The 14,571-nt window shown below is 37.9% G+C and overlaps 1 protein-coding gene across 2 annotated transcripts in view; it reads right to left on the reverse strand.

Moving 5' to 3' along the window:
- SMPD3 (sphingomyelin phosphodiesterase 3) overlaps nucleotides 1–14,571 on the reverse strand; it is a 104,721-nt gene that overhangs the window by 36,476 nt on the left and 53,674 nt on the right. The window lies entirely within an intron of this gene.

Below are 14,571 nucleotides of genomic sequence, written 5' to 3' on the forward strand. Positions count from 1 at the left end.
CATTGCCAAAGGCATTTTGGGATGCTGATAATAGCGGGGAGCCTGGGAGATTTGTTTTCCTGAATGATTTTTAGGGTTCTTCAGTTAAAATGCTCATAGGAGACTCTGGCATCTACATATCAGATAGAAAAAAATAACCCAAAACCTCTCCAATTATGTAATTACCATTAGAAAAGAAAAAATCTAAAGAAGTTACTCTGTTCTACTGGGTGCTTAAAATGCTTTATAAAAGCCCTATTTACATAATCACTCAGCAGACCAGAAAGATTCTTGTTTACAGCAGTGCCAAGGGTAAACAGAACATTGTGTTTGGGATCTGTGAAGTGAGGACAGACTGCAAACCTTGTATTTCAACTTTCAGGCTAACTACCTTCCTAGTGAAAGGTGTAGTAGTGTTGCAGAATATAAGGTTAATTTGACTTTTACTATTTTAAAATAACACACCAGAAAAAATGCAGAAGCACAATGGATCCATAAAAATTGCCTAGTTAGGTCTCCTATAGGTGTTTTCTTGAGTATATGGTGACAGGATATTACAAATCCCTGGGGAACATGACATCAAGTGACAGTTTTGTAGATAGAGCAGTCAATGCCTGCTTGGTGATGTGCTGAAGTAAAAAAAAAAAATTTAAAAAAGTCAATTCAACACAACTCTTGCCAGTTCTGTTATGGACTGCAGTATCAAAAATCTACAAGATAAATCTACAAGATAAAGCTGTCCAGCAAGCCATGAAATACCCAACTAAAACAGCTTCACAAAAGCAATTATCCAGATTATGGGGACATACTACGTAAAAGGAATTCATGCTTACTGTAGATCCAACATACTATCGTGTGTATTTGTAAAAATGAAAGAAAAATTAATGCAATCACAATTCTTTTCATGGGATAAGATTGCACAGCCCATGTCATGAAGCAAATTGGTTCGGACTGAGATTTGTTTTAACAACTTTTAGCACTAATGTGATTCTTTGTAAACACTAAAGGCTGAATTACGGTTCAAGACCACATTGGAGACTCCTACACTTCCTCTGCCTTAAAAAGGGAGAGTATCTTTCAAAATCAGGAGAGTTTTTGACCAGGTGCCAGCAGCATTCCTCAGTGCCAGCCTGCTGAAGTGAGGAGGCAATAATGATTTGAGTACACACTTGTATTCCATGCATTTTGTTCCATAAATTCTAATAGAATTCCCACAACTCATGACACAGAAGTACAAAAACTCTGATACCACAGCAAGTTTTAAAATATAATAGCTGGACAAAAGGGAAGAGGGAATCATTAGCTGGATGTCCTTTAAATTATTGCATATTGCAGACAGAAGATATAGACACATCAAGGTCTTAATTAAAAACCCTCTTCTTGCAAGAAAATTATTATTCTGACTCATTAAACTTACAGATGAAGGCAATCACAAACTTGTCAAAGCTCTGTTGCAGACTCACTGGCACTTGCACAAACAGGAACTACGTTTCCTACTCCTTGCTAGAAAATCCTGTGCATGCCAGTGCCTCAAAGACATCCAAAAAAAGAAAATTAAGAGTATCATGAGAGACAGATTTTATCTCAACAAAATCTTAAAGGGTGAGGGAAGGCACCATGTGAGTCAACAGGAACTTGGAAGCATGACGTCAGTAACATCTCTCCTAATGCAACGGTTTAGATGGAGCCTAAAGCTAAAGTGCCTAATTCCTTGTGATGAAGGGTATTACTTGGTAATCCAATGCTTTATTCATAGGGGTTTGAGAGATTAAGGGAGAATTTAAGATATTGCAATGAAACAGATATTTTTGTATGCTACAAAGACGTAAACTGCAGTCTTGTTTCATTGTTTTTATTACTTTGTGAGTGTTTGAAGGCTAAAAATAGACTTTATTTAATTTTTTTTTTTATAGTGGCAGTATAGAACATCTCAACTTTAGTGATAACAAGACATCAAGCAGAAAGGTTTCAAAGATTTTTATGATTATAATTATGCCCAGAGGTATGCTAGAGACATCATAGATCAAAAGAGATGCTTCTAGCTCCAGCATCGCTTGCAAACTAAATAAAGGACAATACAAGTCAACAAGTGATAAGAGAAACAGAAGGACAACAACAAATCTTGCAATAATAAGGTTATGAGAACAGTCTAGAAATGGTCAGAAAAGTTTTAACTTCCTTTTGCTTAGAAACTAAAATACACTTTCAAATTCAGACAACTACAATTTCTTCAAAGGTGATAGTAATATCAACTGTCTTTTTAAAACTGTAAGTAAATCACTGGCAGAACAGTTATTTCTTTAAAAATTGAATAAAACTGCTGAAGTGACTAACTGATTTGGAAAGTTACCCTATGGGGAACTTCACATAATAATTTACATATATTCATTAAAACTAGTTTCTCTTGAATCCTGACAGTTGGTCTCCATTGAAAGCTGTAGCAATATTTATCTAAAAATGAATTCTAGGAAAGCAGATCATTTAGGCTGGTTTTTTGTTTCTGGATTTCCTTATTGCCATTGTCGTTTGAATCAGAGAAAAAAAAATCTTACAAAAATGGTCCCACTACACCATGTGAAACAGCAAAAATTAGAGTTTGTAACTGAGCACAGGTGAAATGAAGATCTGAGATAACTGAGGGAATTCTCACTCAGGCTCTCACATCATGCAGGCTTATAAGACAAACCACAACTTAATTTTTGCTTTCCTCGTTGTTCTCATCTGGTTTTCCTCCCAGACACACTTCATAAAATCTTCCTTCCTTTATTCAGTGTTTTTCCCCTGATTATTCTTATGCATGCTTTTAATTAGAGTCTAGTTCAACAGCTAACTAACCTTCTGGAAAAAAAAACCTACTCCAAAAGGCCAAAACCACATGAACTGCTTTCCATGCTTGATTACCTGACTGTAATTACAGAGATGCAGCTATCTCAAGGGGTCAGTGGCTCTAATGAAGATCTTCTCTTGTTCCCTTGTGATCACTTCACAGCCTGTTTTAACTGAAATCCTGTCATCCTGGCGGGACTCATTCCATGAAGGAATTCACAATGCAGGCTAAAGGAATTTAAGTAGAACTTATTGGCTCACCTTAACTTCCACTTAAATCAATAACAATTTACAGCTTAGGAAAATCTTAGCAAAACCAGTAAAAACATGGATCCTCTTTGGTATGAGGAGCTGAATTTGGTGAATCACTCATACTGATGAATAAAGCAGAACCATTCAAACTAAGGATTTGGCAGGATGAGAAGGGAAGGAGGAAAATGTTTTTGCAGACTTGCCATTGCAACGTTCATTTACCAGTTTCTGCCTAAGCTCTCTCCCTTCTTTCTAGAGAAGGTAATCAAATTCTGCCATGCTGCTCTGCAGCTTGTCTCTTCTGTCCATAGGCTGCCATCAGGCAAGAAGCCAGTATAAACAAGATGTCCAACTTAATTGAACTAACCTGTGAAAAATAAAATATTAAGAAGTGTGAAGTTACAAGTCTCACTGAATACCAGTGATGTCAGCAGTTAAGTACATGTCTGCAGAAAAAAAACCCCAAGCACCCCAACAAGTTCAGGGAGCTGCTCAAGCCGCTGGCATATTTAGGGAGTAGACTTGTGATAATGCAATCTCTGTTCAAAACAAGGAGGTATCAAGTACTTGGGCTAAATTTTCGAAAGGAGTCCTTGGAATCTCAGTAATGCCTCTCTCTGAATTTCTCTAAAAGCTATACATTGAAGGAGATATGGTGCTGCTAGCAACCACAGCCTGGGCAGTTTAAGGGACCTGAACCAGGGCTAGGAGTCCATTGGTCATTCAGTGCTGGAGCCCAGCCTGGTGGAGCTGGATCAATAGTGACCACGGTACCTCTGGTCACCAAAAGGACAGTGTGAGTGGGAGTCATCCCCTTCATATGAGAAAAGATTGGCTGCAGCTGCAGAGAAACTGGGCTGGTCTGGTGCCCTATGTACCACCTCACCACAAATGGGAGCTTTTCTCTCAAAGTGCTGAAAATTTGTTTATGATCACACCATAAAACTTGCTCTGAGCTTTACAGTTATGTGGGCCAAAAGCAAGTCATCTGAATTTGGTAGTCCCAGATCATATTCCTAGGCCAAAAACCATACCCACACACCTTCTGCTACCTAAATAAATTGGGCTATGTTTTAAACTTAATAAAAAATATAAATTCAATTATGTTAATGTGTGGAAACACAGGTTAAAAAGAAGTCTAAACAATTACAATCCATTGAAAAGCATTAAAAACATGACAGTTTTGTCCATTCTTTCTTTCAAAATGGATGAAAAATTGAAGCTGAATGCTATTATTGTAGAAATAAGCCAGCTTTCATATTCCTGCAAGCAACACTGAGTCCACCCTGACACAACAGATTACACTTGCTTAAAACTTACATCCAGAGCCATTAACACAGAAGGGACACATCACATCTCTCAAGCCTAGGAGAGAGGTTTATTCTTTACTTTGCACATACAAATGGCACTCCCAGCAGTGAATGCTATGTTTACACACCAGCTGTACTAATTGCTGCCTGGAGGCCTATCCCAAGCCCAGAAAACTTCACCAATCCAACTCCAAATTCTAAAATATACCTCCAAAGCTTTGTGCATTCTGTTGCTGTCTGTGAGTGCACCATTGCCAGCCTGTGAACATCAGCTAACTAATCAAATATGAGCCATGTGGGAACTTTTTACAAGGGCATTTAGTTCTACTTCACTGGAGGGCATGAAGACACGTCTAAAAATCTGGACTCCATAAACTTTCTTCAATTATTTTTATTTCAGTGGAAATAGAAGCAGACTGACAGTTTCTGTTGTATTTTAGAAGGGCCAATGCCACAAATGCCTCTAAAAATATCGTGGTTATGCAAACTAAGTAACAACAACCAATGTCAGTTCTGATCTCCAAGGACATTACTTTAAGACGTAAATTTGAGTGCATTGTTTGAGTAACTACTTCAGAATTCATACAAAAAAATCCTAAGCAACAGAACTGCCTCTTCTTCTACAGGAGACAATCACATATTTCCAAATTATCTATTCCTATTTATGGCCTTGGGAACTGGTAAGAAGTAGAATCAATAGCATATTGATGGCTGAAAATAACAGCAAATACAGAGAGCTCTAGGTTTTCAGAAAAGCTTTGCTATCAGGCAAGATTTAGACAAAAAAAAAAGTTCATCTGACCACTTGGTGATCTCACTCAGTACCTGGAAAGCTAAACATTCTCTATTTTGAGACCTTATTTGGTGAACTTCAGTAGTGAGACAACTGTAGCCTACAAAAGTATGAATCTGTGACACTAAGCTCTGTTTATACAACAGAAACAGAATGGCTCTATTTACAAAATCACCTTTTAGTGTGCTTTAGCCTTGTATTTTACAGGAGCTGGAGTAACTCAATAATGGCTAAATAAATCTGATCTTTGTAGATGGTTTGTTTAACAAAACTCAGTGAGATGGAACAATACTGGCTTTAGGTGCACAAGACAGAAGTGGAGATAAAATTTTTCCTACTCATCTTTCACCATCTAAATCCTACAGAGGCCTGACTGCAGCCATGCCTTGCCCATAAATTGTCAGGGGGCACAGACTCCCTGTAAAATGAAAAGCTGTACTTTTTCAAGCAGCACTTTGAGCCTCCAGGCTTCTGGTTAGTCCAAGACAGCTCAATAGAAGTATAAAGTAATCATTTTTCCCCAGAGTGGATATTTTTATACTGTTGAAATTGTTCTTAAAGGTGCCAAAGAAAAGTTACCTTAACCTATAGCAAATCCAAGACAAATTCCTGCCAATAAATATCTGTTCCTCTGCAAAAAATGCTTACCTACAATTCTCAAAATACTTTATAAAGGAAATTAAAATACAATGTGACTGAATTAAAACACAGGTACCCTTATAAAGAAAATTAAAGTATGTTTATTCCTGTTCTACTTAAGGAAAATTGGAAAAGCAGAGCATTTGTAACTTGGATAAGTCTTCATGGAAACCCCAAGACTAGACTCCTTAAGTGTTTCCAACTCTACTGACAAAGGCATATTTCCCCAGGACCCAGAGACCTAACTGTATGGTGGTAATCATAAAAACATCAGCACTACTCAAAACTCCACACATAAATACTGAGTCTTTCCCCCAAAACTTGCTACTGTGTCAAGACACTTGGACAAAAATGGAAGAACTCACACTCAAGCTTTTTACAGTCACATTGCTCCGAGATTGGCTGAGTATTTTTGTTGCATATTTTCAAACAGCCAAACATACATCTATTAAAATTCTCTTTCCAAAATGAAAAAATATACCAACAAAAAAAAACAACCCTGAGGACTCTACACCTGCAGCTTTTCAAATGTGATAGCAAATTCAAGCAAAAATATTATGTTTACTTATTTGTAAATTTGTTTCATTGTAATACACTGGTAGACTAAAGTATGCCAATCCTCTCATATTTTCTTCTTACAGAGTGAGACATAGAAGAAGGCAGAAAGTAATATGTGATTTTTTAATTATCCCATCCAATCACTTAGCACTCTAAAAGAATACTTGTTGCCATCTTTACATAAAGCATAGCTAAATTTAGCTCAGATATTACAAAGCTACTAATCTGTCAAATACTCAAGAATAAATTATTTAAAACCACATAATCTGTGTGGTGACTTGTCTTAAAACTACCCCTAAGAAAGCAGAGAGAAGATGTTGGGCAGGTTTATTCTCGGAAGCCTCATGACTTGTTCTAACTATGACAATTCCACTGGCTACTCCGGAGTAACACGCTACTCTTTGTTAGGCTGGGCAGCTCTGGGAGAACAGGGATCCCTAATAAGACCCATGCCAAGAATCTGCTTACTCACTGCACACACTGCTGCTACACGTTTGTAGAGACACCCTTGCAGAAGACCTGGGACAAGGGGCTGATTGCACATCTCAACCACTGATGGCCAGAGAGCCGAAGAGCCAACAGGGAGTGCTGGCAAGGACATGCTGTGAGAAACAATGGGATGGGGCTGGAGAAGGGGCCACAAGGGAGGTAGGGCAGAACTTTTCTGGGACAAATATCCTTGTTCTGGGTCCTGGGAATAAGCACAACATAGCACAGCCACAGGATTGAGGTCAAGAAGCAGACATGGACCAAAGGCCGGGTCAGTAGGAGGAAAACACGACCACCCCTGACCCCCAAGGGACTCTGACCCATTTCCAGATAGGCCAAGAAGAATGAACTGCACATTGTAACCGCCTGCACAGAAAGTGAGAAAGCTGCCTCCAGGGTGGGGAAAACTTATCTATAAAAACATACCTCCACAAAGCCCAGGTGTGCACATCCTGGATCAATGCTGGAGGCAGCACTGGTGATCTTTCTTTCTCTCCCTCTCTCTTTCACCTTACCCTTTATTCAAAATCCACCACTATGTTTACATGAGAAGATAAGGGACTAAAATACCAATTTCCATGCCAAGTGTATAATTTGCCAATAAAACTGTTCTTTTAAAAGCCTCTGACATTTGCAGTTCCTTTTCAACCACGGACATCTACAAATCTTGGGGGCTTCCCTTCCCTTCAGGGTGGAACACCACAACCCTGCACCGTTTTTTTGAAACGTGTTTGCCACCAAAATGGCATTCTTAAAAAAAATCTTTTTAACTCTCACAAGAATGCAAAACAGAAGGATTGCAATATGTTTCTCACTCATCCTAAATCTTCCTTCACTTTTTATTAACCATTGCATTACACAGAAAATGCTGATCCTTCCTCTTTGCCTTCCAAGATGTCCTAACAAACTGGGAATATGCTCAGTCTGTTCTGGATGCCTCACTGTTACAGCACAGGAAGCAATGTTCAGTCACAAAGCATCCTTTGAAGTCTGCTGACATTGCCTGATAAGAACCAGGTTTCTGGCATTCTACACTAAATTGCCCAAGAGTCTCCCATATTTTCTGCTGGCAGAACAGATCCTGGCTTATGCCTGGACACTTTCAACATTTCAGGTTCCAGATATCAGAGATTTCTACTCTTTCAGACATCACTGCTTTTGTGCATCAGTTGGGAAAGAACTTGGTAGGAAAAAGTGAACACAAAATTTGAGGTGGAATAAGGAGAGGGGAATCTTATTTCTGAGCCAGAAGTTTTTGTAGCTCTGTGGAAAAACAAGACTAAAAGGTAATCTCATTTTTTGTAGTAGACAAAATATATACTTAATCCATAACACACCTGAAATATCAAACTGTGTTGTTGTTAATCAAAGTAGTCCATGTTTAGAAAAGAAACAAGAGAAGCTATGCTGAATACCCAGCATTCTACCACTTCCAAATCAAGAGAGTAGCATAATCCAGTAATAGAATCTGACAAAAATCTAAAAGGATAAAAGCCAGGAATGAGTGAAAATGAGCAGCTACTTTAGTGGGGTATGCATATATGGATACAAAGTTCACCTCACTATTCCGTGGGCTTTTATTTTCCTTAAAAATACAGTAAATGTATGTGGTTTTTTCTGTTATTAAATGTATTTGTAAAGATCAGGGCTATCTACAGATAGTTCATTTTACACCCCATTTTCTTTCACTCTTGGAGCTAGAATGAAATCAGTAAGTTTGCTATATCCAGGAGGAGCAAGAGGGACAGAGTGTTTACATCTAAAAAGACCCTCTTCAGTGCTCTTATGTGATCACCAACAAATGAGGTACACCAGATGCTTCTCTTAGCCATCAGCAGAACAAAATTTGTTTAAATATTTAATATGCTTTTAAAAATGTCTACTGAGTCAAACTGTTACAAGTTTTTTATTGCGACCAAAAATAAAATCTTTAATTGAGACAGCTGCTCCTTAATAAATAACCAGAAGCTGTGCGCACGAACGCGTGGTATTTCCAGATTAGATTTTCATGCATGGCTTTCCCTGCATACTATTTTCATATACTAGAATATAAAACAAGTTAAATCAGATCTCAGTCCAAATAACAAAACTGTAGAGAATCAGAAGCGATGACTCCAAAATAGGCCTGGACCCATCTCCAGTATAAACAAATTGATATCAGTATTAGTTTCAGGATGCAAAGCAAACATTCTAGATCTTATTGCTGCTTTTACCCACTCAGGTAAGCTTTACTGTTAGAATGGTTCAGCAAGAAGATACCACTGATATATACTGCTGTTTCAGGGGGGTAAAAAATGGGAGTGCATTAAAATTTGGTCCAAATATGGTCAGAAAACCCTTTTTTTTTTTTTTTTACCACATCTCTGGTGCATATTCACAGTGCAAGAAACAAACTTATTTTAAAAAGGGTGGTTTTAGTAAATGCTGCACAACCGATTCTACCACAGCAAGTAAAATAAGGGTTTGGTTTCACAAGACCTGCATTGATGTATTTGTCAAGTTTGTTTCATTCTTTGGACTAACTGTGCAGTCCATTATTTTCAAAGAGACATGTAAAATATCTGTGTAAATTATTAGGTTTATGCAACTGCTAAACAGTACAGCATCCACACAGAAGAATTGTCAATAGCAATGCCTAAACTGTAGAGACTTTCACTACATTTTCCAAAGCAGCATAGTCTTGTCCTGCTATTAAATAAACTCATTTTGCCCTATGATTCACTTCAGAATTCAATTTTTAAGAGTCATTTTGCAGAGCAGAAATACATTTCTAAAAATTCAATTGTCTTTAATAGAAAAGCAGGCTTTCATATATTGAATGCTGTGTTCTTGGAAGTGAAGCTCTTCAGCACTGAAATGAAAATCATATTTCAGACTAAGTTTGCATTATATCCTGCATGTAGCAAAGAAATGCCAAGGAAAAAGGTGTAAATTGTGAAAAGAAATATTTCTGATACTGGTAATCCCTGTGGCTTTGGGTTATCTGATCCCCACTACACAGCTGAAATTGTCACATACCAAGAGCCAAGAGTCCATGTCTTGAATGGTACAGCTTCACTGATAAAACACAAATGTTTGGGTTTCTTTTTTTAATTATCCTTATTAGCTATTAGTTGCATTTCTGCATCTGCTGGATGCCCCTAGTCTGTGCTACACTTTTCAGGACATACATTTACTTGAGTATTGCAGGTAGAGATACCCTTTGTTGGCCATGGCTTTTACTCCTACATTGCCTTTAGTAGGACTGCTCCCAGAGACAAATTTGCATTAGTGAAGCAAATGCATACTGGGAAAGTGTCAGAGAACTGTTAGACAGAATAACATTATTTGTATAATTCTGATTATTATGCACCCCAAATTTTGTAAGATTTGAAGTGATGTAGAAGGAACATACTGTTAGTATCTTACATAAATCATCCCAATCACTTAAATAGTTTCTTAAAACAGCATCCCCTGGATGCCAGCTTTTGAAGTGTTTAACGAGGTATACATAAAGAGGGTAATAATTATAATGGGGGTGTAATGAGCTTCACTATCAACAGGAGTCAAAGTACAGTAGATTTTTATCTCATATAATTATTGTTACGTGCAGTAAATGCACCAGCAAAACTGAAGACATAAAGCTTTTGGATTACCTCTAGTGAAGGGAATTCACAAAAGAGAACATTAATTTTTATTCTGATTTTGTTATATGAATCTGACAGGTGTTAAGCTGCTAAATCAAGAGACCTGAGGCCTCATGTAAGTGACATAAAACTATATTGTACAGCAAACACAGCAGAACTTCCAATTCCACTGTGCCTTGGCTACAGGTGACAAGAAATTACTTATGTCTACAGAATTAAACAGCAAACCTTTCACACCAAAAGAACAACAACTTGCAATATGATCAGGAGACATAACTGCCTTAGCTATGAGCAGCAGAGTGCTATCACAGAGATACCTGGGGAACAGCACCATCCACATTCTACAGTTACTCTAAAATTAATCACCTTCTCCTAGGGAACAGAAGGCTTTAATTTACAAGCCACATTCATTCACCCTGAAGCCCGACAGCCAAAACAACCACCAAGCCCCTAAATACTGCTGCTGCATTTTGTAGTAAGTGTTATCAGGCTGGTCAGGGCCTGGGCTGAGATCACTGAACTGGCCCAGAACACTGAGCACAGGTACTACCAGCTGATTACACTGTTCATCCTGCTTAAAAGGGTTCTTGATCTGTCTTGATGGACAATACTACTGGCCAAAAGCTGTAAGGCCACTACATGGAAGATCCAGTCATTTCAACTTTCCAAAGACAAAAAACTCTTCTACTAAATTTTGAAAAGTTTGTGTTCTGGGTTTTTTTTTTTCCTATGTATGAATAATTTTTCCTTTGTATCTCGAACTGTTTTATGCATTTAAACAAGTAATTTTGTAGCTGAGATCAAAACTGCTCTCTGAATTTATTATCCTTAAACTAATTGAAAATTGCAACTGGCTCACTAAGGCAAAGATGCCCAGCTGGTAAGCATTGAAAGTGGTAACACTTTGCTGCTCACTCAGCTGATAACAACTTGATTTTCAGCATTATGAGAGACTGAGTAAACAACTCACGTAAGGCAGCTGGAGAGCTCCAGCCTAATATTGTAAAACCAGTGTTGGTAAACCATAAACCTGTCAAGGTGCTTTCATGTGCTGCTTGGCATATTAATTATGTCACTGTTATACCATGTTTTTATATACACTGCTGTATTGTACATGCATAAATGACATTACAAGCAACTAACAGAAGAAAGGAAGGCATGAATAGAAGCTAAGTAAATTCAAAGCAAATTCACTTCAGTTCCAAACCCACTCCTACAGAATCAAAGATGTTCTTTGAAGTCAACTGTAACTTAAATGCAGGTTTACTGATTTTCCATTTTCTACAACCCAGTATTTTCTATGCTGCAGCATTATCTGAAAACAAACAAAGCAGAACAACAACAAATGAAAGCACTAATTCTCTGTTTGTGAATATTTCTTGGAAACCAAATAGCTGCTTTGTTTTATCACATTCATCCCTCTTTTCAATTGCAAGAACTCAGACAAACAAGTTTTGAGGAAACAACTACTTTTGTAATTAACATTGATCTCTCCAGGCAAGCTGTGGGCTGCTCCCTGTCCTAGGCCCCTCAGAAGCTCTTTGCATTCCCCCAGCTACATTACAGCTGCTTGCTGGAGTTATGTAACACATATTTATACATGACATTTTTATGTAAAATACTTCACAGTTCCCAGTGTATGTTAAGTTAGGAGCCTATTTTTAAAGTTCTTCACCAAGTCCACCTACAATGGCTCAACCCACAAATCCACACAACAGATTTGCAACAAGCAATTCAGCCAGGTCTAACCCTTTCTCAGATTGTAGCTGTGGCTTCTCAAGAATGCCAAAATCAGCTACAATCAGTGTCAGTCTCTAAAGAAACTCACATTATCTATTTGTGGCAATAGCCATGTGGAAAAAGTACTTCAAAGGAAAACTTGACTTGGTAGAGGAAAAAAGATCAGGAACTTCAAACTCTGAAATACTCCAAGAAGCACAGATGCTGATTATTTTATAGGACAGAGATCAACCAAAACCATTTCTTTACTGTGGTGTGCTTAGTATAATATTTGAAAAGTTTAAATGACTCAAAGGTTTATTGGCTTTCTGAAGGAAAGTTTCTGAAAATAATTTAATTTTTTTTAAACTTTTTTTCTTTTTTTCTACCCATTCACGGACCTTCTAAGCAACCTTCCCACTGGGGCTCAGGAGATTACCTTCTTTTGTAATCTTGGGATATGTTTTGTAACAGTATGTTTGAAAAAGCAGATAAATACTCATCAGTACCAGTAATATATTTTAAGATAAATCTCAGAGTAAAGGACTTGAGTAATACTGTATGAGGAACAGTTGAGGATTATTTGATACTGTGCCTCATACACGGAGGCTGGAAGCTGATGAGGTTTAACTACTGCAATTTCAGTTTCATATGGTGAGGCTAGGACAGACTTTACACTGTAATTCAATGAAAATAAACCTTATTTATAAATGGATAATCTAGGAAACTTTCCCATCAAGTACTAAAAGTAATCATGACACAGGATGTGTGACTCAACTGTTTTGCTTTATGATATAAAGCTATTTGCCCTAGTTTTTAGTGATTTACTAGGTATTGGACATATTTGTCCTCATTTCTATTTCCCCGTGAGCTGTGACCACATCCTTTTTTCTTTAAAAAAATCCTTTGAATTATATATATTTCTTTATATTTGGGGAGTATAACTGAATTATTATTATTATTATTATTACTACTACTTTATGGAAATTCCCCCAACAGGAACAGGTTAGGTATAACTATACAAGGAAAAACTAACCACCAACAAAATACTTCACACAGAAGGAAGCCCAAATCTTGCAACGTGCCTTTCTTTTTAACTCTGCCTAACATTTTCTGTTTCACAGTTTTCTTTTAATGCTCACAAACATGTGAGTATGGCTAATGCACCTTGTTTCTGCTTATTTGTCTTTATACAGCATATGTCTGCTTTCAACATAGCACTTCTACCTGCTTTTAGGCTTAAAACCCTACCTTCAAGACATGCTAAATTGCAGAAAAATGTTACAGGAAGGAACCAGAGATGTGTCTTGTCACTAGCTTTCATCTTGAAGAGACAGTTAATTTCATCATTGCTATTAACTGGACTGTCAGGCCAGAACAAAGGGTGACCTCTCCACAGTAACCCAACACTGTAAGTGTACATGACTTGCATTATCATCTTCTATTGTATGGAGGATAAACTTCATGACCAGAGTAATGAACAGGTTATGGCAGCTAATACAGGGCAAAGCACTGATTCACAAACCTTGAGGTATGCTTCACCATTTCTGACATCTGGGTCATCCATGGTCCCAGTTCAGACCCCACCCTGCCTTTGCCTCCTTGCCCACTGCACAGCACAAGCACACACAGTGATCCAGAAACTTCCCAGCAGCAGGAGCTGGGGCAAAGACACAAAGCAAAGTGCATTACTGCTCCTGCATCTGTCACCTGCCCCGACAGGAGGTTTTGAACTTTGGCATGCTCTTCCTGATTCACTGCCCCATTTCCCAGTCCAAGCTGCCCTACCTGCTTGAGCTCTGTGCTGTGAAAGACCTTGGATTTAGGCATATTTTGTTAGGGAGACGCTTCCCTGATCATGGCCCCATGAGCTGTGAACCTCAGCTAGTCAGCATATCAGAAGAGATGCTGTCCTCTGAAAATAGGCAATTTTATTTTCTGAGGCAACAATCAGCTGTGCAATGCTATTCATGCAGCTCTCCCCACTGAGATCACTCAATTTCTTGCCCTGTGTCTCACCCCTTCACACTATAATCTTTAATGAGTGCAGTAACTTTCTATTTTGGTGCCTTTGATGGAAAAATTATTATTCATTGTATAAGATTTCCCATCATATATAAAAAATCATATATTTTATACTCATCATATTAAAAATGGAGGAATTTTCATCAACATAATTAATGTTTGTTGTATTATCACTCAAATAACTGCATACAGTTGTGGCTGGGGAGCACCACAGCTCTGAAATAGCACTCTTCATCTGTAGATCAATGCAAGTGCAGCTGGTAATTCAGCTTTTGTGAACAGGTCATCAGCATGACTAGCATATTAACATCTCAGCCAAGGAGCAACACTTAGAGGCATTCTTTTAGAGGCTAAT

This window comes from Corvus cornix, chromosome 11 (assembly GCF_000738735.6).
Source record: "Corvus cornix cornix isolate S_Up_H32 chromosome 11, ASM73873v5, whole genome shotgun sequence".
NCBI classification, from domain to species: domain Eukaryota; kingdom Metazoa; phylum Chordata; class Aves; order Passeriformes; family Corvidae; genus Corvus; species Corvus cornix.